The sequence below is a fragment of the Haliotis cracherodii genome, unplaced genomic scaffold (assembly GCF_022045235.1).
Source record: "Haliotis cracherodii isolate W230 unplaced genomic scaffold, xgHalCrac1.p SCAF_3, whole genome shotgun sequence".
In the NCBI taxonomy this organism is placed as follows: Eukaryota; Metazoa; Mollusca; class Gastropoda; order Lepetellida; family Haliotidae; genus Haliotis; species Haliotis cracherodii.
In genome coordinates, this window is record NW_027266286.1 from 59352506 (window position 1) to 59380161 (window position 27656).

At 40.4% G+C, this 27656-nt stretch overlaps 1 protein-coding gene across 3 annotated transcripts in view; it reads right to left on the reverse strand.

The window, feature by feature from the left end:
- Positions 1-27656, reverse strand: part of LOC139473834 (potassium voltage-gated channel subfamily KQT member 1-like) — a 147322-nt gene that overhangs the window by 99584 nt on the left and 20082 nt on the right. The window contains exon 1 of one of the 3 annotated variants that reach the window (XM_071256600.1): positions 25060-25108. The exons of the other annotated variants lie outside the window; for them this stretch is intronic. The gene's annotated coding sequence lies outside the window, so the exon portion shown is untranslated. Of the gene's footprint in view, positions 1-25059; positions 25109-27656 lie in introns of those variants that run through there. 3 annotated transcript variants of the gene reach the window in all.

The following is a 27656-nucleotide window of genomic DNA, read 5'->3' on the forward strand; positions in this document are numbered from 1 at the left end:
AATGCATATCATGAATATAGGGTAACGAATACACTATAAGGTGAATACAATGCATATCATGAATATAGGGTAACGGATACACTATAAGGTGAATACAATGCATATCATGAACATAGGGTAACGAATACACTATCAGGTGAATACAGTGCATATCACGAATATAGGGTAACGAATACACTATAAGGTGAATACAATGCATATCACGAATATAGGGTAACGAATACACTATCAGGTGAATACAGTGCATATCAGGAATATAGGGTAACAAACACACTATAAGGTGAATACAGTGCATATCACGAATATAGGGTAACGAATACACTATAAGGTGAATACAGTGCATATCACGCATATAGGGTAACAAACACACTATAAGGTGAATACAGTGCATATCACGAATATAGGGTAACAAACACACTATAAGGTGAATACAGTGCATATCACGAATATAGGGTAACGAATACACTATAAGGTAAATACAATGCATATCACGCATATAGGGTAACGAATACACTATAAGGTAAATACAATGCATATCACGAATATAGGGTAACGAACACACTATAAGGTGAATACAATGCATATCACGAATATAGGGTAATGAATACACTATAAGGTGAATACAGTGCATATCACGAATATAGGGTAACGGATACACTATAAGGTGAATACAATGCATATCACGAATATAGGGTAACGAATACAAATATTCATTCATGAATAAGATAAAAAGTCAGCAGTTGATGTCTTATTTTTTGTATTCAGTGAAACAATAACAAAATCAACTATTTGACATGGTTTGACCATGTTGGCAGTGTGAATTATTATTATTATATAATACATTTATATACCGCACTTATCAAGGTACTAATATTTGCTCAAATGTGACAATGACCAGTGACCACATTACTGTCTAATGAAATATACAAGAGTTGTATTTTTTAAGAAATGCTCAAAGTGCTACATTATTACCTCGGTCAATGGATCAGTGAGCACTCGATTTTCATTCTCAGCTCCTTGGGGAGTATACAACCAAAGCTGCCTATGAGAGCTAGAAGGTTCACAGCCACATTACCATCTCGCCCTACCGAGTTCAAGTGAAAAACACTTTAAATTTGTAAATATTCGATTCTAGTGACCGCGAATAACGAATACGAATAACAGGATACGGTTCACTTCACCAAATACGCGAGTGAATTGTAACAGCCCTTGTACATGGAGCTGACAAACCAAGCATCACACTCAGGGTGAGCCTGAGATTCGAACCCATGACCACAGTATTCCAGTATCCTAGATACAACTCTACACAGCAAATTGTAATCTCATTAAAATCAGACCTCAGTTCTCGCTACCGCTAAACAAAGATATGAAGACATCCCATCAGGGGTCACGTCAGAACGACCTTTCATCCGACCAATCAGAGCATCGCTTACCAGATTATGAAAGTGACAGTCGGAATGTGATTTCTTATCATGCAGCCTCGAAAACTTTAACTCTGAACGATAATTACCGGTTTAACGACTGAATCCATACCATCTAGACCATCTATTAGCCATTCCAGAATGTTCTTTTGTTCAGATTTCAAATTTTTAATCGAGAATTTGTCAAAATATGTTTCGAAGCGTAGTTGCCAATTTGAAATTAGTGCCGTAAAGCACGAGAAAGCTGCCTTCTGATTGGTCATTCCATTGGTCGGTCAAAGTTCGCGCAAGGTTGGTCTGACATGACCCGTAATGGGATGTCCTCAGATCTTTGTTTAGCGGTAGCGAGAAGTAAGATCTGATTATAATAAGATTGAGCAAATTGTAGCATTTGTCCGGTGACAGGGTCACCAGTGTCCCACACCGAACACCTCAACACCAAACCACTGCTGGTTATATATGCTGGGTTTAGTTATAAATCCTTATTGAACTTTAACAAGAAGGCAATCAGTCCATCAGCTAAAAGGTCATCAAGCTAGATTGCCAAAAGAATCTGTCGCTCCACACGAGAGGAATGATACAATGCAAATACTGAGGGATGAACTGGGGTAGTCATGCAGGGCTTCATTGCGGCATGTGACACATTCCTCATACGCTCTTCAGAAGAAAAAGGGAAATCATATCGATCAAAGTCAAATTTGTGTAAAATGGTGATGTCAGCAAGTGGCAGTGATTAAAGGGTTGTGGAGTTCAGCGGTGTAAAAACACAGCAGCTATTTAGTGTGTGCTCAACAGAATATGCCAAAAAAACCATGGCTACACTCTCACCTTACTGTAGTTGAATATGTGTGACATTTTCATAAATTTAAGAATCAAAATTAAATGTCTGTATGTTGGTGTGATAATTCTTTAGCAAGAGGCTTAAATTTGCATTTACAAAAACACATTCTAACATGCATCAAATTCCATTGATGATCTCTCACAGCGCTATGGCATCAGGCAGTGAGGTGACAATACAGTGACATTTGACAGTGATATTTGACAGTGACATCTGACAGTGACATCCGACAGTGACATCTGACAGTGACATCTCGCAACACTATGGCATCTGAGAGTGACATCTGAGAGTGACATCTGACAGTGACATCTCACAACACTATGACATCAGGCAGTGAGGTGACAATACAGTGACATCTCACAGTGACATTTGACAGTGACATCTCACAGCACTATGACATCAGGCAGTGATGTGACAATACAGTGACATCTCACAGTGACATCTCACAGCACTATGACATCAGGCAGTGAGGTGACAATACAGTGACATTTGACAGTGACATCTCACAGCACTATGACATCAGGCAGTGAGGTGACAATACAGTGACATCTGACAGTGACATTTGACAGTGACATCTCACAGCACTATGACATCAGGCAGTGAGGTGACAATACAGTGATATCTGACAGTGACATCTCACAGCACTGTGGCATCAGGCAGTGTGGTGACAATACAGTGACATCTGACAGCACTATGACATCAGGCAGTGAGGTGACAATACAGTGATATCTCACAGTGACATCTGACAGCACTATGGCGTCAGACAGGGAGGTGACAATACAGTGACATCTGACAGTGACACCTGACAGCACTATGACATCAGGCAGTGATGTGCCAATACAGTGACATCTCATAGCACTATGGCATCTGGCAATTAGGTGACAATACAATGACATCTGACAGTGACATTTGACAGTGACATCTCACAGCACTATGACATCAGGCAGTGAGGTGCCAATACAGTGACATTTGACAGCACTGTGGCATCAGGCAGTGTGGTGACAATACAGTGACATCTGACAGTGACATTTGACAGTGACATCTCACATTGACATTTCACAGCACTATGACATCAGGCAGTGAGGTGACAATACAGTGACATCTCACAGTGACATTTGACAGTGACATCTCACAGCACTATGACATCAGGCAGTGATGTGACAATACAGTGACATCTCACAGTGACATCTCACAGCACTATGACATCAGGCAGTGAGGTGTCAATACAGTGACATTTGACAGTGACATCTCACAGCACTATGACATCAGGCAGTGTGGTGACAATACAGTGATATCTGACAGTGACATCTCACAGCACTGTGGCATCAGGCAGTGTGGTGACAATACAGTGACATCTGACAGCACTATGACATCAGGCAGTGTGGTGACAATACAGTGATATCTGACAGTGACACCTGACAGCACTATGACATCAGGTAGTGAGGTGACAATACAGTGACATCTGACAGTGACATCTCACAGCACCGTGACATCAGGAAGTGAGGTGACAATAGAGTGACATCTCATATAGCACTATGGCATCAATGCTGAACAAAATGTTGGAAACAGTATTTCTAATTATCCAAAAACCTAAACTTCTTCACAACAATGAAACTCTTCCCAACAGATGTGACTGACCTCCATCTACTCGGCAGCACCTTATTAACTAGCCTTCTGCCATGCAGCACAGAGTCAGACAGGAACAGACCCTCAATCCACACCATGGTGTCGTCCACACATAACTGGATTACACAGTACAGGCACTACTGTTAGGTAACTACAGGGAAATACTCATTCAGGCCGTTCTGGCAGAACTTGTACCAGGGGCGTTACCTGCAAGAACTCCAGTAATCTGTCTGGCATGGTGTACACAAAACCCTAGGAAGGACATTATTAATCAACTTGGTGATCTGGCAGCCTGCCGATTGTCTGCTAATGATGCAAATGTCATGCATATCTGTGCTTACAAACACAATCATTATTACAGTAAACAGGTGAAGACGAGCTGGAACATACAAACATAATCAAAGCTGCTATAAACAGGTGAAATATCTTTGTTTTCATTGTTATTGTCATACTTGTAACAATCATTGTTCTCATTGCTATTGTCATACTTGTAACAATCATGGTTTTCATTGTTATTGTCATACTTGTAACATTCATGGTTTTCATCGTTATTGTCATACTTGCAACAATCATTGTTCTCATTGTTATTTTAACCTTGTAACATCCATGGTTTTCATTGCTATTGTCATACTTGTAACAATCATGGTTTTTATTGTTATTGTCATACTTGCAACAATCATTGTTCTCATTGTTATTGTAAACCTTGTAACATCCATGGTTCTCACTGCTATTGTCATACTTGTAACAATCATGGTTTTCATTGTTATTGTCATACTTGCAACAATCATTGTTCTCATTGTTAGTGTCATACTTGTAACAATCATTGTTCTCATTGTTATTGTCATACTTGTAACAATCATGGTTTTCATTGTTAGTGTCATACTTGTAAGAATCATGGTTTTCATCGTTATTGTCAAACTTGTAACAATCATTGTTCTCATTCTTATTGTCATACTTGTAACAACTATTTTTTTTATTGTTATTGTCATACTTGTAACAATCATTGTTCTCATTCTTATTGTCATACTTGTAACAATATTTTTTTTTATTGTTATTGTCATACTTGTAACATTCATTGTTCTCATTGTTATTGTCATACTTGTAACAATCATTTTTTCCATTGTTATTGTCATACTTGTGAGAATAATTGTCCTCATTGTCATTGTTATACTTGTAAGAGTCATGGTTTTCATTGTTATTGTCATACTTGTGAGAATCATTGTACTCATTGTTATTGTCATACTTGTAATAATCATGGTTTTCATTGTTATTGTCATACTTGTAACAATCATTGTACTCATTGTTATTGTCATACTTGTAACAATCATGGTTTTCATTGTTAGTGTCAAACATCTAACAATCATGGTTTTCATTGTCAGTGTAATATTTGTGGTACAGACAAAATTGCCAAAATTGACTTTTAATCAGGAGGGCTGATAATTTGAACCATCTACTCCCAGCTGTTCTGCTAATGACTTACAAACAACTGTAGAAAGGGGTTGTAGAATATAACACCCCTTCCAACCCCCCCCCCCCCCCCCAATTTAATCCTGATTGTCACTTTCCCTCAAGAAACAAAATGGCTGCTCTCTGATTTCCATCTAGTCTCTATTCGTTCCACGTCTATGTAACTGCACGGTACACCGAGGACATAACTGGCACACATACATCCACCTGACCACTGGACCCATACTGGCGACATTTGTTTTACCTGCTTTGATGAACCGACCGTCAGCTGTTGTCAAATCCAGGTGATTGCACCCAGATGGTGATGGGTGGAAGAAGATATAGATCTGATAAAATGATCTTTCATCAATACAAAATGAACACATGCTACCAATCAATGGTTGTATCGGGGACTGATGGCTTGTACTGGAGCAGATGTTTCTGATGGCTGATTAGCCCTGTACATAGGAAACGTACATCTAATAATCTGCAAGTAATATTAGAAATTGCTTGTAATTTTAAACTCAACAAAAAAATACAGAGTGGACCTGTTTCACAGTCCGTTTTTTCAATCGATTCAAACGAAAGTATTATTTTCCAAACAAAGGAAATTATAGAAAAGCAGAGATAATTTGGGTATAAAACAGAGGAAATTGAAGAAAAATAATCTGTAAGAAAGAACAAACTAAATTGGCAAAAACAAAGACTTGTATCTTCTCACGGATACACAGCCACTGTACCTACTGTAATACATCCCTTAAATATCTACCAGGGGATATAATACATCCCTTAAACATCTACCAGGGGATATAATACATCCCTTAAACATCTACCAGGGGATATAATACATCCCTTAAACATCTACACGGGGATATAATACATCCCTTAAATATCTACCAGGGGATATAATACATCCCTTAAACATCTACACGGGGATATAATACATCCCTTAAATATCTACCATGGGATATAATACATCCTTTAAACATCTACCATTGAATATAATACATCCTTTAAACATCTACCATGGAATATAATACATCCCTTAAACATCTACCATGGAATATAATACATCCCTTAAACATCTACCATGGAATATAATACATCCTTTAAACATCTACCATGGGATATAATACAGTACAGCGAGTTGCTAGTACCTGTCAGACAGTTCTGTTATTCAGTGCAGCGAGGTACTGGTACTTGCCAAACAGTTCTGTCATTCAGTGCAGCTAGTTGCTGGCACTTGCCAGACAGTTCTGTCATTCAGTGCAGCGAGTTGCTGGTACTTGCCAGACAGTTCTTTCATTCAGTAAAGCTTGTTGCTGGTACCTGCCAAACAGTTCTGTCATTCAGTGCAGCAAGTTGCTGGTACTTGCCAGACAGTTCTCTTATTCAGTGCAGCAAGTTGCTGGTACTTGCCAGACAGTTCTGTCATTCAGTGCAGCTAGTTGCCATTATTTGCCAGACAGTTTTGTCATTCAGTGCAGCGAGTTACTGGTACTTGCCAGACAGTTCTGTCATTCAGTGCAGCTAGTTGCTGGCACTTGCCAGACAGTTCTGTCATTCAGTGCAGCGAGTTGCTGGTACTTGCCAGACAGTTCTTTCATTCAGTAAAGCTTGTTGCTGGTACCTGCCAAACAGTTCTGTCATTCAGTGCAGCAAGTTGCTGGTACTTGCCAGACAGTTCTCTTATTCAGTGCAGCAAGTTGCTGGTACTTGCCAGACAGTTCTGTCATTCAGTGCAGCTAGTTGCCATTATTTGCCAGACAGTTTTGTCATTCAGTGCAGCGAGTTACTGGTACTTGCCAGACAGTTCTGTCATTCAGTGCAGCCAGTTGCTGGTACTTGCCAGACAGTTCTGTTATTCAGTGCAGCCAGTTGCTGGTACTTGCCAGACAGTTCTGTTATTCAGTGCAGCCAGTTGCTGGTACTTGCCAGACAGTTCTGTTATTCAGTGCAGCCAGTTGCTGGTACTTGCCAGACAGTTCTGTTATTCAGTGCAGCCAGTTGCTGGTACTTGCCAGACAGTTCTGTTATTCAGTGCAGCCAGTTGCTGGTACTTGCCAGACAGTTCTGTTATTCAGTGCAGCCAGTTGCTGGTACTTGGCAGACAGTTCTGTTATTCAGTGCAGCCAGTTGCTGGTACTTGCCAGACAGTTCTGTTATTCAGTGCAGCCAGTTGCTGGTACTTGCCAGACAGTTCTGTCATTCAGTGCAGCCAGTTGCTGGTACTTGCCAGACAGTTCTGTTATTCAGTGCAGCCAGTTGCTGGTACTTGCCAGACAGTTCTGTTATTCAGTGCAGCCAGTTGCTGGTACTTGCCAGACAGTTCTGTTATTCAGTGCAGCCAGTTGCTGGTACTTGCCAGACAGTTCTGTTATTCAGTGCAGCCAGTTGCTGGTACTTGCCAGACAGTTCTGTTATTCAGTGCAGCCAGTTGCTGGTACTTGCCAGACAGTTCTGTTATTCAGTGCAGCCAGTTGCTGGTACTTGCCAGACAGTTCTGTTATTCAGTGCAGCCAGTTGCTGGTACTTGCCAGACAGTTCTGTTATTCAGTGCAGCCAGTTGCTGGTACTTGCCAGACAGTTCTGTTATTCAGTGCAGCCAGTTGCTGGTACTTGCCAGACAGTTCTGTTATTCAGTGCAGCCAGTTGCTGGTACTTGCCAGACAGTTCTGTTATTCAGTGCAGCCAGTTGCTGGTACTTGCCAGACAGTTCTGTTATTCAGTGCAGCCAGTTGCTGGTACTTGCCAGACAGTTCTGTTATTCAGTGCAGCGAGTTGCTGGTACTTGCCAGACAGTATGGTCATTCAGTGCAGCCAGTTGCTGGTACTTGCCAGACAGTTCTGTCATTCAGTGCAGCTAGTTACCATTATTTGCCAGACAGTTCTGTCATTCAGTGCAGCGAGTTGCTGGTACTTGCCAGACAGTTCTGTCATTCAGTGCAGCAAGTTTAGTGCCTAGCAGGTCATACAGTATCAACAACGTTCAACAACAGTTGAAGACCAGCCTGTCAGAAACAGAAACAATCAATTAGCCATACTGTCCTCCACAGAGAGTAATGAGGAGTCACTGGACCATAGCTCACAATGTCTCCATGGCTCAAGGGAAAGCATTAATGGAGACCTCACTACATGCTTTAGTCAATGTGTAATGTTGGCCTCTGCTGGTGTATATATGATTTATCACATGGGCTGGCACGGCTGCTGTCAACTCATCCTCTTCACGGTGATCATTATCCAGGAATACATCCTGAAGGTCACAGCTGTCACCCTCCTGTTCAGATTAGGCTGTGGTGGCAAATACTGCACTTAAAGCATTATCTTGCAGTTTACATCATGAAACTTGAAACAGAGATCAAACTGAATATTTTTTCAAGTATGTTCCAGGCACTCACATACATGTTCAGGTTTCACAGACACTCACATGGATGTTTAGATGTTTCACAGACACTCACATAGATGTTTAGGTGTGTCACAGACACTCACATAGATGTTTAGGTGTTGGAGACACTCACATGGATGTTTAGGTGTCACAGACATTCACATAGATGTTTAGGTGTCACAGACACTCACACAGATGTTGAGGTGTTGGAGACACTCACATAGATGTTTAGGTGTCACAGACATTCACATAGATGTTTAGATGTGTCACAGACACTTGCATAGATGTTTAGGTGTCACAGACACTCACACAGATGTTGAGGTGTTGGAGACACTCACATGGATGTTGAGGTGTTGGAGACACTCACATGGATGTTTAGGTGTCACAGACATTCACATAGATGTTTAGATGTGTCACAGACACTCACATAGATGTTTAGGTGTCACAGACATTCACATAGATGTTTAAGTGTCACAGACACTCACATAGATGTTTAGATGTGTCACAGACACTCACATGGATGTTTAGGTGTCACAGACATTCACATAGATGTTTAGATGTGTCACAGACACTCACATAGATGTTTAGGTGTCACAGACATTCACATAGATGTTTAAGTGACACAGACACTCACATAAATGTTTAGGTGTGTCACAGACACTCACACAGATGTTGAGGTGTTGAGACACTCACATGGATGTTTAGGTATCACAGACATTCACATAGATGTTTAAGTGACACAGACACTCACATAAATGTTTAGGTGTGTCACAGACACTCACACAGATGTTGAGGTGTTGAGACACTCACATGGATGTTTAGGTGTCACAGACACTCACATAGATGTTTAGGTGTGTCACAGACACTCACATAGATGTTTAGGTGTTGGAGACACTCACATAGATGTTTAGGTGTCACAGACATTCACATAGATGTTTAGGTGTCACAGACATTCACATAGATGTTTAAGTGTCACAGACACTCACATAGATGTTTAGATGTGTCACAGACACTCACATGGATGTTTAGGTGTCACAGACATTCACATGGATGTTTAGGTGTCACAGACATTCACATAGATGTTTAGATGTGTCACAGACACTCACATAGATGTTTAGGTGTCACAGACATTCACATAGATGTTTAAGTGACACAGACACTCACATAAATGTTTAGGTGTCACAGACACTCACATAGATGTTTAGGTGTGTCACAGACACTCACATAGATGTTTAGATGTGTCACAGACACTCACATAGATGTTTAGGTGTTGGAGACACTCACATGGATGTTTAGGTGTCACAGACATTCACATGGATGTTTAGGTGTCACAGACACTCACATAGATGTTGAGGTGTTGGAGACACTCACATAGATGTTTAGGTGTCACAGACATTCACATAGATGTTTAGGTGTCACAGACAGTCACATGGATGTTTAGGTGTCACAGACACTCACATGGATGTTGAGGTGTTGGAGACACTCACATGGATGTTTAGGTGTCACAGACATTCACATAGATGTTTAGGTGTCACAGACAGTCACATGGATGTTTAGGTGTCACAGACACTCACATGGATGTTGAGGTGTTGGAGACACTCACATGGATGTTTAGGTGTCACAGACATTCACATAGATGTTTAGGTGTCACAGACAGTCACATGGATGTTTAGGTGTCACAGACACTCACATGGATGTTTACGTGTCACAGACACTCACATGGATGTTAAGGTGTGTCACAGACACTCACATAGATGTTTAGGTGTCACAGACACTCACATGGATGTTTAGGTGTCACAGACACTCACATGGATGTTTAGATGTGTCACAGACACTCACATAGATGTTTAGATGTGTCACAGACATTCACATAGATGTTTAGATGTGTCACAGACATTCACATAGATGTTTAGATGTGTCACAGACACTCACATAGATGTTTAGATGTGTCACAGACACTCACATAGATGTTTAGGTGTCACAGACACTCACATAGATGTTTAGATGTGTCACAGACACTCACATAGATGTTTAGATGTGTCACAGACACTTGCATAGATGTTTAGGTGTCACAGATTTATTTCTTAAGTAATCATTAAATTTCCTTAAATTTTTTAGTAAACATGCAGATTGCCCGAAACGTAATGCAATGGAGCAAATCGCCCAAACACAGTTGCAATGCCATAATCATGCAGCATGCAGTTTTCTGAACTGTAGTTACAAGGCAAGGACAATGACTGCTGACACACACATCAGAAAATCAGAAAACGAACAATTACAAAGACTGACATATAGGACTGATACAAAGAACTGACACAGGAATGACCAGATACAAGTAGCACATGTTTAAGTTCCTTTGCGATTGCAAAAACAACATACATGAATAAATGCAAGAATAAGACTGAAAGAAGAAAATTTATACATTTAAAGTCATCTCATTTTCACCCATATTCATGTGTTTTTAAATGCATTTTGCAGTTGAAGTGTGCAATATACTGCATGACCAACAATAATTTCACAGTCTGAAGACTTAATAACATTCTCTTCTCTGAGGTTATAAAAGCATCTTAATCGTATTCCAAAGCAGATCACCATGAAGGCAGGGCTACTGATGTCAATGTCCTCCTGTCAATGTGAACCTGACAAATCTCTACATACATACTTCTAAAGCATCAATAAAACTTGACATACTGTAGGCATATGACACAATCCTTGTATTAACCAAGCTTACCAAGTATATGAATTACTTACAACTGGTAGGCCATATTATGTACTCAGCGGAAGGGTACGAGAGACGCGTTATTCACGGCATATGTACCTGTCATAGTTCAACCCTCAAGTACAAGCCCAGACAACTTCTCATGCACACTACTGACTGAATTAGTTTATTTGTGGTACTGGACTGAGGCCAGAAGTCACAAGGTTTAGCTGCGTGAATATTTATGCCTATACATCGACTAAAATACCCTATAACCCTCACACATAAAGCATAGTAGAGTCATTCTAGTATTGTGCTGCCATTTAAATATAGGCCATTTGCTGAAAGGCAGGGTCTGGCATGTAAAAAGATGGCCTCTTAAGACACTCACTCTCAATAAAAGCTATGGGTCTTTTGTAGTGAATAGCGAAAGGGATTCAATAACCGATCACATACTGCAGCTCCTTGCAACTTGAAACAACTTGTCCCAGCTGACATGGAATAAGGTTTGGGGTGTTGATTTGAAAATATCAACATAAACATGTACAACTCTAAAGTGTACAAGATTTTACCTATTCAGGAGTGAGTGAGTAGAGGTTAACACACCTTTGAACACTATTCCAGATATATCACGGTGTTTCAGCTTGATGTGGGAGGAAAGCCGAAAGTGATGGGTTTTAGATATTTACCACTTTGGTGAAACCCATGAGCACGGGTATGGTGTTAACAATCCTAGAAGCATTAATTGGGGCAAACCGTAAATCGAAACCAAGATCATAGTTTCCTGGTGTTCCCAAGGGACATAACTCTGCATAGCGAATTGCAGCACCTGAAATGACTGGGCCACCCGTGCCCCCTCTAGTCACAGGATCGTGTGGTGTGACACTGAATGAAAGTAAATCTGATAACGTACAACAATCTCAATACCCTGATGGTCTGTGCTTCCCATGGTTGATATTGATTCCAGGATTTGAGAGTTCCATATGCATAGAAAGACCATGAAGACTTCCAGATGAGAAGATCTTCAGAGAAACAGATCTAAAAGACTTCATTATCAATCACTTGTCATCATGATTATTTCATCAAAAATGTTTCTAGGGAGATGAAAATATGATATTAGATCACTTCTCTTGACATATGTTAATATCTCATAAACTTGTTGAATGTTCGTAAATGGATTTTTTGGTCTCTTAACTTGAGTAGGTGATCAAGCAGGTAGTAGCACCTGATATCTTTCCCTTCAAAATCACTGTTTTGTTTTTGGTTTTTGTTTGTTTGTTGTTTTATGCAGCACTCAGCAATATTCAAGCTATATGACAGCAGTCGGTAAATAATTGAGTCTGGACCAGACAATCCAGTGATTGACATCATGAGCATCGATCTATGCAATTGGGATACGATGACATACATCAACCAAGTCAACAAGTCTGGCTACTCAATCCCGTTAGTTGCCCCGTTGTGTGCATAATGTAGCATGTCACTTACGATGTATGACCATCATGTCTGACCACCCGTTCCCATTTGTCGCCTCTGACGACAAGCATAGTCGCCATTCGGTGAAAACCTATTCTAACCTGGATCTTCATGAGTCTAATCCTCATCCAAGTCAGCTCTTAAGATAAGCATAATGCAGAGGTACCGGGGACCTGTTGTCTCCCAGAATCACCCGGGGACAAAAACATGAAGCGAAATTCAATGTCTAATCACAAATGATAATATTTTGTCCTATCACAAAATCAATAAAGGATAATGGATTATGCCCCTTCAATTCTAAGTAACAAAGCTTCACACATGATCTGAGTGACCAGGTTTGACATAAAGCAACCCAAGGGATCAGTATATAAATGGTCTACAGTATATAAATGGTCTAATTCACGGTTAGATTCCACGTTGGGCTAGATATTCCCTGCCACTTCCACTGCGTCTTACTGAACTATATCAAGCAAATAATTCCAAATAATGACATCAGTTTCAGTAGGACAAATGAATAGGTTTGCTCTGGCTGTAGGCATGTCTATTCCTAATACAGCTTCTAAACCAAATTGGTTGATTGCATTTACAGTCAATGCTATCATAAATGAACCGTGTCACAACCTGTGTTGACATGATTCATCATTAGATAAGAAAAAATAATAACCATTTTAGAATTAGTTTCCATTCCGAACAATGTAATATACACGATTAATACAATTATACCTGGGTAGACTAGGTAAGCTGTGTGATGCTGTATTTGATCTTCACCAGCTGATAATGAAAGTTCTCGGGGCTATGTATGGAAGTGAAGCCACCCAGGGGCACACAGATAAACAGAATATTCCGGTATGGGGGATCAATATTACCCTGAAGGTAAGACCCAAGTAGCTTCCCTACAACTCCTTAATGTTGCCAGTGCAAAGATAGAAGGGGGAAGGGGAGAAGGGGTGACACCTTCAAATCAAGAAGCTTCAGCTCTTTGCGTGCCTTAAACAATCGCTAGATGAATCTTTAATTGTTTGTTTGTGGTTTATCCCCCCTCCTCCCCCACAGTCAGCAGGGGAGAGGGGAGGGGAGAGAGAGGATGGGAGGGGGAACGAGGAGGGGGAGGGAGATACGGGTGAGGGGAGAGGAGTAAAAAATCTGACTTACTTGGAGAAGAAAACAACAATGTTTGAGAAACATCTGTGCAAACAAAACATGCTGATGACAGGATTGTGTGTGCATAATGTTTGTTTGTTGTTTAACGCCTCACTCAGCAATATTCCAGCTACATGACGGTGGTCTGTAAAAAGTCGGTTTGGACCAGACAATCCAGTGATTGACATCATGAGCATCAATCTACGTAACTGGGATACAATGACATGCATCAACCAAGCCAGCAGGTCTGACTACCCGATCCCGTTAGTTGCCTCTTACGACAATGACATGCATCAACCAAGCCAGCAGGTCTGACTACCCGATCCCGTTAGTTGCCTCTTACGACAAGCATGTGTACATAATGTAGCATGTCAGTTAAGACGTATGACCAAGAGTGTAATAACTCATAGGCAGTAATAATGTGTTAGGTCATTTGTTTGGCTAAGTACAAGTAATCTTGGAATGATTGGAAGACTTGCATGGCTTGGACTGTTTCCATGGACAAGAGGACTATATGCTTTGGACTGTTTCCATGGGACAGAGGAATTCACCTTGAACTGTTTTCATGGAACAGAGGACAATATACCTTAAACTGTTTCCATGGGTCTGAGGACTATATGCCTTGAACAGTTTCCATGGACAAGAGGACTATATGCCTTGGACTGTTTCCATGGACAAGAGAACTATATGCCTTGAACAGTTTCCATGGACAAGAGAACTATATGCCTTGAACAGTTTCCATGGACAAGAGGATGATATGCCTTGAACAGTTTCCATGGACAAGAGGATGATATGCCTTGAACAGTTTCCATGGACAAGAGGACGATATGCCTTGGACTGTTTCCATGGATGGACAAGAGGACTATATGCCTTGAACAGTTTCCATTGACAAGAGGACAATATGCCTTGGACTGTTTCAATGGGACAAAGGACGATATGCCTTGAACAGTTTCCATGGACAAGAGGACTATATGCCTTGAACAGTTTCCATGGAACAGAGCAATACACCTTGAACCCTTTCCATGGAACAGAGGACAATATAACTTGAATTGTTTATACCAGTGCATTGCTACCTGTTTGATGTCGCTCAATTTCAGTTGCAAATACAGAATCCTTTCAATCCTACAACAATTACTAAAACATGAGAATGATATAGCAGTAGTAGATAGCTTCCTGAGCCAGCAAGGATGAGACACAAATGTCCATTGTGGTGTTCCATAAGCTGGATGCAATAGCATTGTATCCCTCACCCTCTAGAGACCAGGGGAAACAAACCCACTAGATCACTGCTTTGTTTGCCTGCCTTTGGTGTCCAACAGGCATGTCTCATTCTTCCGTACCTCATCAATTTGCTGTCTGCATCACGCCATTAGGACACAGATATGAAATATTAGACCAAAATGTACCACAAAGGCTCGCCCTGAAAACTTGCATGCTTGTCTAAATTCAATTACTATGACAGTCACATAACATTGACTGTTCTCCTCTGATAGATATAGACAAGAGAGACTTTCTTTCAAGGTTGTAATGGCTCTATTGACATTTAAAGTGTTCATTTCCGTTTCACAAACAATGTCAATAAACCCTATAATAAGTAATAACACTATTTGGATTAGCCTGAGGGTATTGAGTCAATCCTTTGCCCTAATTTCACACAATGTTACACAACACATAAATCTGTTCACAGATTTTGGTATTGAGTCAATCCGTTTATCTGATTCCTTGCTAATCTTCTGACAGAAACCTGGAAATAATGTAATGAAGAGTTCCAACTGGGAGTCCACCAGAACCCATTTCACATGACATTAATTGATTAATTATTCACGTTCCCAATTAACTTCAACAAAGATGGCATGACACAGGAACAAGAGAGGCATCAATAAGTTCAACGAGGACACAAGCTTCGTGAAGCTTCCCACAAAATCAGCCCGATTGAACAGCTGGCAATCATGATGTGTTACCCTATGTGTCCTCCGACGTGGTTCTCAAACAAACATACTTCTAAATAATTCATCAAATTTATCAAATATAATTTCATTTCGGGCATGACTAGAACCACTAATTATATTTCCATTATTGATGTGACAATAGCAGCTACAGCTCTGCCTGCCTTGAACAATCGCCAGATGAATTGTTTAATTGTTTGCTTGTGCTTTATGCCGTAGTCAGCAATACTCCAACCATATTATGGTGGCCTGTAAATGGTGAAGTCCTGGCCAGGCAAACCAGTTGATGTCATGACCTACATCAACCAAGCCACGAGCCTGACTACCAGTGCTTGTAACAATTCCCTACAAGACTTTCACTTCTGTTTTTAACAAACACCTGACAAACTTTCACAACAGCCTTTAACAAACCCAAGATACATTTTTACTGTAGCCTTTAAAAATCACCTGATCAACTTTCACTACTGATTTTAACAATCAACAAATAAACCATCAATACTTTCTTGAACAATTCTAGAAAATTCATATGCCGAAACATACTCTCAAAGTTTTCCTTCCCCCAAACATTCAGAAATAATCCTAGATAATTACCACAATGCATGACCCTCACAACCAACAAGCACTACTTTGTGATCTTCCGCTTTAAATTACTGTACACTTTCACATTGAATTCTTTTCACCATTACCCTTAAAATGAAATGATGTATTTCACCATCTGACTTTTTATTTGATTATTGCTATCATCAATCAGATATATTTCAACATTTAACTTTGTATCATTATTTCTATCATCAATCGACCATTGACTGTTTCTTCAAACAATGATGACTTTTAACCAATTCCCTACAATATTTGTGGTCTATATTTACTGTAGGCATATGATTGCTTCCAGCAACTCCCATTCAACGTTTGCCACAAAAAATTCTCTGAATTGCCCAAAGGTTTAGCATATATCCCTTGTATTCTTTGCAGACTGCACAGAGAATTGATGACAAAAAGAGGTAGTGTCTGCTCATTGATTCCTGTTCCTCGCCAAATGGATGTCAGAGGTTACAATTAAGAACACATCTCCTTGATTTCCATTAATTGATGCCTGCGTCAGCCACTGCAGGCCTGTAGACTACGGGGAATAAATGTGACTACAATTGTCTATCTTCATGTACCATATTGATTCTCTATACCAACACTACCACTGAAAGACCATTTTCGATGACAGATACAAAATAATTCCATGGGCCATCACTCAGCATGTCATCAGCCGCGGTCCGTGGGGAGATCGTGCAGTACAAGCAGCAGCAGAAGCCATGGAACACCAGGTACCGCGGCTCTATCGGTTATGCAACGGCGGTTCTAGGCCAAGCATCGTCTACTCCCTCAGGATAAATGCCGCAGGGTAATGGAACTGTTATGAAACACTTCATTATAATGCTCACGCTCCAAATGTAAGCCTACCGAATCTGGGGGACAATAGGTTATGAAGCACTGTCAGCTAAAGATAATCAATTCCCCTTAAATACCCTTGCTAATACCTTTTACAGACATTTCTAAATCACAAGCAATATGGCTTTATCCATCTATAATAAATTTAAGCAAATCCAATATCAGCTTTTGCTAATGTGAAGTTAGCATATAATGTGTAGGCCAATTTTTAATCCTTTTTGGATGGAAGAAAGCTAGCATCAATCACCTACTACAATTGCCTTAAAGATGGGCTTGGCTTCTGAAAAATTATTGTCAGAGGTATGTAGAATTTTTTTTATATTCTTGATGGAGCTGGTAGTATCTATACATCAACACACCCAATAACTGCAAAATACTTTGTGACGCAGAGTACTTCCGTACCTAGCATTACTGTCAATATGATTGTAACTCCTATAAACACAAACAATTCAAACCAACAGCTGTAGGATGCCAAAGTGCTATGGTGGGGACAACTAATTGTATAGTTGACAGTGAAAAGGACCCCAGTTGAAAATCGGAAAGTTTAGTAAGGTGTGTTAACAGCCAGTGTGTTGACAGTAATGTAACAGAGGTAGAATGTTTGCAAGAATTTAACAGCTCTAGTGAATATTGTGAGCATAACACTCAAACAAATGATTGTGGTGATGAACACTCACAACTTTAGCATCTTCACTGTATCAATGCAAAACCCGGGGTGGTCCTGTGATTGAAAGCGCTGCAGTTTGCTGTTCCAAGAGGTTCTGAGAGGTTCCACAGTATCCTATCCATCAAACTGATCCTCACTGTGTCAGCACAATACTTATAAAATGCTTTCCCCCGTGAAGATGTGGAACAGAATTGGTCTTCAGCACCAATGTGAACCTCATGAACATCCGTGTTAGAAATAGTCTTCAACAACCTTTGCTTTTTGGGTTAGGATTGTCCAAAAATCGAGAATCCCCCCCCCGCCCCCTCCCCCACCCCAGAATTATTAAAAATAACAAAATGCCTCCTTTTCAGTACATAAAGAAGTCGTTATCCACAAATTGTGTCCGCTTCATCCGTCAACTTCTAAGTAATGCCTCTCAAACAAAATACCACCAGTTGTAATATGAATTTGATAAAAATCTTTGGCCACATGTAGACATATTCTGTGCTGCATACAACAAAGGATTAGCCTGAGGCGTGATCAATCTGTACAGTTCATGTGGACACAACCAGACCACACGTCTCGATGATACTGGAGGATATGATCAACAACCCCATAGCACTTGATCAGATAAATATCCTATTAAATTTACTCAAGCGTGAAGCTGTGTATTTTGAGAGCAAGCCACAGACAGATTGTGTAGTAGTACAACTACTGAAATCTGTCGACTCACTCAGGCGATGCAGCCCAATTGACTCCAACTTTTATGATTTACTCATATTTCTCACACATGATCAACTTCAATCAGGGTTATAAAACCTGGTATCAACCAATCAACCCATATTACCCTTTTATATCTGAATCAAATAATAACAGTTGTTATAACGCTTCAAATATAAGGACAGCATGACATTAAATATGCATTTCCTGCAAAAACATTCTCTTACAGAGATGAGGTAGAATACATGATTCTTAAAAGAACATGCATTATCTGATGATTGGCATGATACCGTTTTCCATCAAATCTTTCAGTTTCCTTGCTGAACGCTAGCAATCAGGCTTCTCACACAAGATCAATTCTTCCACATATCCTGTGCAAATCTGGTACACAAGCCTTCTATTCATTTCAAATGCTGTTAGATCTCAAGGAGACAAAAGAAATATGAAACAATTTATTGATGCCATGGTACAGACTAGCAGAGCTGGCACTTTATGATTACGCACAACATGAAGTCAACCTGTCACATTTACGTCCGCTTTTGGACAAAAAAATCTTAAACTACTCCCTTCAAACAAGTCCTTGTGAAAAAAACTGAAGACGAAGCTGAAGACGTGTATTGTATACTTTTTTCAAAATCACTGTATGTGAGGGGTATAATAACATTAGGCATGAAACTTGTCATCAAATTCCTATAAATATTCCTCAAACATCAAATTTTATATTGAAATGTAGAGACTGCATATCGAGCACAGGCAACAGGGAAACATAAAGCATGACTATGTCCAGATTGGTCTGTTCTTGTGGGACGTGTCATGTTTCATAATATAGAGGTGTAACTCTTTGACTGTCAAAACCTTAGCAATACATCCAGTAGTGAGTGAGTGAGTGAGATGGGTTTAACGCCGCTTTTAACAGTATTCCAGTCTTATCACCGCATGTCAGCTTAATGTGGGAGGAAAGCCCGAAGTGATGCAGGTCTCAGACGTTTACCACTTCGATGAAACCCACGAGCACGGGTATGGTGCTGACAAACCTAGAAACATAATCGGGGCGAACCAGGTTTAGAACCCACAATCATAGGTTTCTGGCGTGCCCAAGGGACGCAACTCTACACAGCGAATCGCGGCGCCTTAGACGACTGGGCCACTCGTGCCCCCACACCCAGTAGTGCAATGACCAAACGGTAAATTATTCAGTAGTGAGGCTTCCAATAGCAGGACACCAACTGGTGAGATATTTAATCCAGCAGTGAGTTGCCTAGAATAAGATATCAAACAGTTAGGTGTCCTAAGAGGGAGATATACAAAAGTGATGAATCAAATAGTGTGACACCCAAGAGTGAGATATTAAACATTCAGGTGTCTTACAGTAAGACACCCAAGAGTGAGCTATCCAAAAGTGATGTGTCAAATAGTTAAACACCCAAAGTGATATTCAACAGTGAGGTGTCCCTATAGTAAGACACCTAAGGGTGACACACAATTAAGTGTCAAATAATGAAACAGTATCTCAACTTCGGTTATCAAATTATGAAAAAAACAAAAGTTAGGTTCCAGTATGTGTCAGGGAGTGGGCTTAGTGTCCCTGTGAACAGTAATAATTCCATGCAGGTGATGCAGATGACCCACGAGCACGGGTATGGTGCTGACAAACCTAGAAACATAATCGGGGCGAACCAGGATTCAAACCCACAATCATAGGTTTCTGGCGAATTGCCGCGACTGGGTGAAACCCACGAGCATGGGGATGGTGCTGACAAAACAAGAAACATAATCAAGGTGAATAGGGATTTCAACTGATCACAGTTTCTGGCAAGCCAAGGGATGCAACTCATCACAGTGAATTCAGTGCCGTAGATGACTGGGCCACCCGTGCCCCTACACAGTGTATGTCCAATATGAACACGGGAGGGTGACCATAGGTATATATCTGAATAAATTAAGTAAATAATTAATTCCCACCTGACCTGCATCACACCCTCTCACCCACCCTCATCACATCAAGCCTTTGTTGACATTTATGAATGCTTCAGGAGGAGCCTGATTTTGCACTTGGATAATCTCATTAAAATCAGATCTTAGTTCTCGCTATCACTTAACAAAGATCTGAGGACATCCCATTATGGGTCACATCAGAACGACCTTTCATCCAACCAATCAAAGCGTCTATCTCTCACTTCTGTGTGATAAACATTTGAATGGAGAAGGCGTTGCACACTAGTGGGAAGCACTACCAAACAATCTCAACCATATATTAGACATTTCGGAATGTTCGCTTACAGTATTCAAAATTTCAATCGAGAACTGTATCAACATATTTTTCATGTGTCATCTGAAATGGGAGTCGCCCGGTTGAAAAGCCCGAGAAAAGTGCTTTCTAATTGGCTGATGTTGACTTCTTGTTATTCATTTCAGTGGTTGGTCAAAGTTCGCGAAAATTCGTTTTGACGTGACCCATAATGGGATGTCCTCAGATCTTTGTTTAGCGGCAGCGAGAACTTAGATCTGATTTGAATGAAATTGGCACTTGGATGACCATCATCTGCTTCCTGCCATTCTGAGGAGCAGTGTGATAGCAACAAAACATGGAAACAATGTTACACCATGTCATCAAACATGGGAACTATCAGATGCCTGTAGAATATGAAGGATTATCGCCTATTGATATCCTAGTTATTGGGCAATGATATTATTTTCAGTAGACACCCTAAAACTGCCATTCCAAGGACATGTTCTCTGTCGTGATGCACCTCATCGCTATTTATTCATCAAGATTTAGCATGCTTCTGTAATGTTGGTTCAGCCATTATTCACATCCGTTTATGGTTATTCTATAAGGGAGTTACAGCAGAACCTGCCCGTAGACAGGAATGGGTGATTACTTACTACATCAAGCAATGTCGATCCTTCCGGTCAGAAACACCGGCTTGTCAGAGTATCAATACTGATCAATAGTCTCTGCTGTTCAGATACTATATCCTCAGGTAGAAGCTTGTCCCATGGACGTAGGTCAGTCCCCTTCAGGACAAACGAGCTTTCACAATAGCAGGCAACTATTTGTAGTAGGCTGTACAGGTGTACTAACGAGAGAATGTAATTCAATCTAAAGCATTATGAATGCTTGAAGAAACATTCTATTCAAGAGGATTAGCCAATATATTGTGTGTAATATATGCATTGTTATTGCATATTACAGGCAGTGTGTGTATATGAAACCACACAATGAAGTACTTTAAGAGGACGTGACTCTATCTATATAGGAACCATATCATGACACATAACAGGTAGATTACAAGATTCTGGTTTATTATATATATACATCAGTGTGAAAGACTGAGTTTTCTGAAGTTGAGAAAAGTGATATTTTCATTGCAGTGAATATCACACATGATATTTCACTGCAGTGTGAACATGACACTTAATAGTTCACTGCAGTGAACATGACACTTAATAGTTCACTGCAGTGTGAACATGACACTTAATAGTTCACTGCAGTGAACATAACACTTAATAGTTCACTGCAGTGAACATAACACTTAATAGTTCACTGCAGTGTGAACATAACACTTAATAGTTCACTGCAGTGAACATGACACTTAATAGTTCACTGCAGTGTGAACATGACACTTAATAGTTCACTGCAGTGTGAACATAACACTTAATAGTTCACTGCAGTGTGAACATAACACTTAATAGTTCACTGCAGTGAACATGACACGTAATAGTTCACTGCAGTGAACATGACACTTAATAGTTCACTGCAGTGTGAACATGACACGTAATAGTTCACTGCAGTGAACATGACACGTAATAGTTCACTGCAGTGTGAACATGACACTTAATAGTTCACTGCAGTAAACATGACACGTAATAGTTCACTGCAGTGAACATGACACGTAATAGTTCACTGCAGTGTGAACATGACACTTAATAGTTCACTGCAGTGTGAACATGACACGTAATAGTTCACTGCAGTGAACATAACACTTAATAGTTCACTGCAGTGTGAACATAACACTTAATAGTTCACTGCAGTGTGAACATGACACTTAATAGTTCACTGCAGTGTGAACATGACACGTAATAGTTCACTGCAGTGAACATAACACTTAATAGTTCACTGCAGTGTGAACATAACACTTAATAGTTCACTGCAGTGTGAACATGACACTTAATAGTTCACTGCAGTAAACATGACACGTAATAGTTCACTGCAGTGTGAACATGACACTTAATAGTTCACTGCAGTGAACATGACACTTAATAGTTCACTGCAGTGTGAACATGACACGTAATAGTTCACTGCAGTGAACATGACACGTAATAGTTCACTGCAGTGTGAACATGACACTTAATAGTTCACTGCAGTAAACATGACACGTAATAGTTCACTGCAGTAAACATGACACGTAATAGTTCACTGCAGTGTGAACATGACACTTAATAGTTCACTGCAGTAAACATGACACGTAATAGTTCACTGCAGTGTGAACATGACACTTAATAGTTCACTGCAGTGAACATGACACGTAATAGTTCACTGCAGTGTGAACATGACACTTAATAGTTCACTGCAGTGAACATGACACTTAATAGTTCACTGCAGTGTGAACATGACACGTAATAGTTCACTGCAGTGAACATGACACGTAATAGTTCACTGCAGTGTGAACATGACACTTAATAGTTCACTGCAGTAAACATGACACGTAATAGTTCACTGCAGTAAACATGACACGTAATAGTTCACTGCAGTGTGAACATGACACTTAATAGTTCACTGCAGTGAACATGACACTTAATAGTTCACTGCAGTGTGAACATGACACTTAATAGTTCACTGCAGTGTGAACATGACACTTAATAGTTCACTGCAGTGTGAACATGACACTTAATAGTTCACTGCAGTGTGAACATGACACTTAATAGTTCACTGCAGTGAACATGACACTTAATAGTTCACTGCAGTGAACATAACACTTAATAGTTCACTGCAGTGTGAACAAAACACTTTGATGGAACTATTGTCATACAAGAGCTACCTCCCCACAAATTTTCTCCCTTTATCATAAGAGATAGTCTGGCCCAAACACAAACTTGTTGACTTCCTTTTTACTTCAAGGCATAATAATTACAGATGGTGGATCATTTATGGAGTTAATATTGCTTCTTGTCGTTTGTTATTCTCTTGAAAATATTTTGTTATAAACTGTAATTTTCTCATTTAACTTGTCAATCGAGACTGTTCGTTTTGCAAAGTGCCATTTTTGTTACTTGACTAGCATCTATTCTTTCACTCCCAACAGCAGTCTCATAGATAGAATATTTTTGATTATTAGTTGAATATTAGTTGATTTTGTATATACTCATATCTAAATGTATGATAAAGAATTTTTGTGACCCTAAATATTTTTTGTTACTTTAATTTTGTTTATATTTGTTACGATTTTGCAAGCACAGAACTACTGTTTAAGTGCCAATTACAAGGGGTGGTGAAACGTCCCTGGGTGTTAGGTGGGGAGAATTTACATTTCAAGATTTTACATTTGTAATGAAATAAATTTATTTTCCGGTAGGCAACCACACAAAAAATATATACTAAATAAGATATTCTATGTGTCTCTCACCAACTTCTTCTGAAAAAAATACAGCTTTTTAGAGGGGGATGCGCATAATTCACGTATACAATGAGATTTGATTTTTTTCACCTACACAATGAAATTACTGTGAGCACATAACACAAGAATACGATGTCAAAAAAATTGTACTGAACAGCCCAAATTAATTCGGTTAATACATATCTGGTTGTGTAAAGTGTTCGTTGTATGTTTGGACTTATCTTTTTTATTATTTTTATTAAAAATCTCATTCAATATTGTTTACATTAATTTTGTCAAAATCGTGTGTCAACTGATATGCAGACTGCACCCACTCACCATTATTTAGAGCAACAATGATCAGAATACTGCCTCACTTTGACTCGTTAAAAGTCATACTCGTAATTTGACGATGATCTGTCAACAGAATGTTTTTCGCCATCGAAATAGTGAGATCGGTGGCTGATGAAACTGTTACACGGGTAAAAAGTATCGAAACAGCAATCAGCTGTATCAAAGTGCTACGTTTATGGTAAATAGTATTATTGTAATAGCTGCAATTTAAAAGGGATGAGCATTACATGCTTGGGAGCACACCATGGTCACGAAAATACAATGTATGACAACATACCATGAAACACTTCAAAATAACAGGATTCAGGTGGATATAGAAAACATACCATGGATTTATAATTCCTGAAAACAGGCCTCCGTCCACTGGATATGAAAACCATGACAGACTAATGCCACATCCAGCTCCAATCATATCCTGCTATGTATATGATTTGAAAGCTTCCATTATATTGCTTAACAAATGAATCATTCTGCATATATACTGGGAGTCAAGCATAACAGATGTTACACTGACAGGTATCAAATGAAAACCAACACCTAGTCAGTCTGATCTTATCAGGTACGTTGCAGAGAATTATATCCTACATACAGCCAGGTGTGTTCCTGGGACAAGCTGCACAAACAGGTACAGGCCTGGGACTAGCCACACAAACAGGTCATGCCTGGAACTAGCCACACAAACAGGTACAGGCCTGAAACCAGCTGCTCAAATAGGTACAGGCCTGGGACCAGCTGCACAAACAGGTACAGGCCTGAAACCAGCTGCTCAAACAGGTACAGGCCTGGGACTAGCCACACAAACAAGTACAGGCCTGGGACTAGCCACACAAACAGGTACAGGCCTGGAACCAGCTGCACAAACAGGTACAAGCCTGGGACCAGCTGCTCAAATAGGTACAGGCCTGGTACCAGCTGCACAAACAGGTACAGGCCTGGTACCAGCTGCACAAACAGGTACAGGCCTGGTACCAGCTGCACAAACAGGTACAGGCCTGGTACCAGCTGCACAAACAGGTACAGGCCTGAGACCAGCTGCACAAACAGGTACAGGCCTGGTACCAGCTGCACAAACAGGTACAGGCCTGGGACCAGCTGCACAAACAGGTACAGGCCTGGGACCAGCTGCACAAACAGGTACAGGCCTGAGACCAGCTGCACAAACAGGTACAGGCCTGGTACCAGCTGCACAAACAGGTACAGGCCTGGGACCAGCTGCACAAACAGGTACAGGCCTGGGACCAGCTGCACAAACAGGTACAGGCCTGGGACTAGACACACAAACAGGTACAGGCCAGGTTCTTATTGTTACCCTGCCTGGTGCTCAGAATTAAGGGGTTATTACTAGGACTGGTCAGCTTAGAGTCAGTATACTGTGTCTGAGTGGGGAATCCATGTTAAACTGCAGCCTGGTTTGTTTGTTGTTTAACATCACACTCAGCAATATTCCAGCTACATGACAACGATCTGTAAATAATCAGGTCTGAATCAGACAATCAAGTGATTGATATCATGAGCATCGATCCATCAACTCCTCACATCAGGAATGGGATCCCTTGAACCAGTGTGTAGATGTTACTACCAGTGTCAACATCTTTGTACACGTTGCTAGTTAAGTGCACTGATCAAAATCACAGGCATTCTGCGGCAGATGAGGCACATCACGAGACAGTTAGATGACGACAGAGAAATTGTCTCCATGCTGGCAATCACCCCCATACAGCAATATCCTGCCGTTAGGCCCATGTTCAACAGACGGTATCTGCTGTCTGCTCCCGACCATCCCTTATTCCCCGAGGTATCACAACCCGACTTGCATCATCGAAACAGATGATACCGACTACACTAATCATCGTCTATAATTGCCACCACCAAGCGACGTATCCTCATATCATTTCCGTGATGGCCGAGCTGCTGATTGCCAACATGGGACATGCTCATTGACTTTATGACTTCTGTGTGATGATTCCCGCTATCATTTCCATTAGATACACGCAGTCCACAGAGACTTGGAAATCTTTGGGCATGTGCACCCAATGGGTCAAGTACAGGGCCGTGATTTCTAATGGTAGTCAAAAGCTTAAAAAAGCCATTATTGAGACCTTGTTACATCCACATCATGACTGAGTTAGTGCTCTGTATGGAGGACCAGATCAAACATACAAGTCCCTTCAACATACGACTACCTTCATCAACAAACTGGGGTGGTTGGGTAGCCTAGTTGTTAAAGCGTTTGCTCGTCACGCCAAAGACCTGGGTTCAATTCCCGACATGGGTACAATGTGTGAAGCCCATTTCAGGTGTCCTCTGCCGTGATATTGCTGGAATATTATTAAAAGCAGCTTAAAAACACACTCACTCACTCACTCACTCACAAACTTACAGACCCTGGGCCCTGTTCCACAAAGCCGTCTAAGTACTAGGACTATTGTAAGCCTATGCTAAAGAGTGGGAGGTTGCAATCACCTTAGTGCTGTGATTGCTTTGGGGAATGCGGCCCTGATCCTTAATTTACTTTAGTTCCCGCCAGGTAACTTAATTATATGTAAAAGGCTGAGAATAAAAAAGGTAATCACTCACAGAGCGGGCCATGGAATTCCAGCCACACAAAAATAAACGTCCTTGAAATCTTTCAAATCTGTCCATAGATTTAAACTATATACTACTTAAAGTAGTATAAGATCACAGTCGTAAGCCAATGTTAAAGAATGGGAGTTACGATCGTTTTAGTGCTACGATCGCTTTGTGGAACAGGGCCCTGGAGTTTAAATTGTAAGTGTTCTTTAACTTGTTTTGAGTAGTATCTATAGATTCTTAGCTGTTCCCTCGTGAAATCAGTGATGTGTGGCAGTGTTCGAAATAAGTTTGAACTTCAACAAGACAGTCGGGCAGGTGACCAATAAGTGTTGCCTTCCCATTTTCAAAG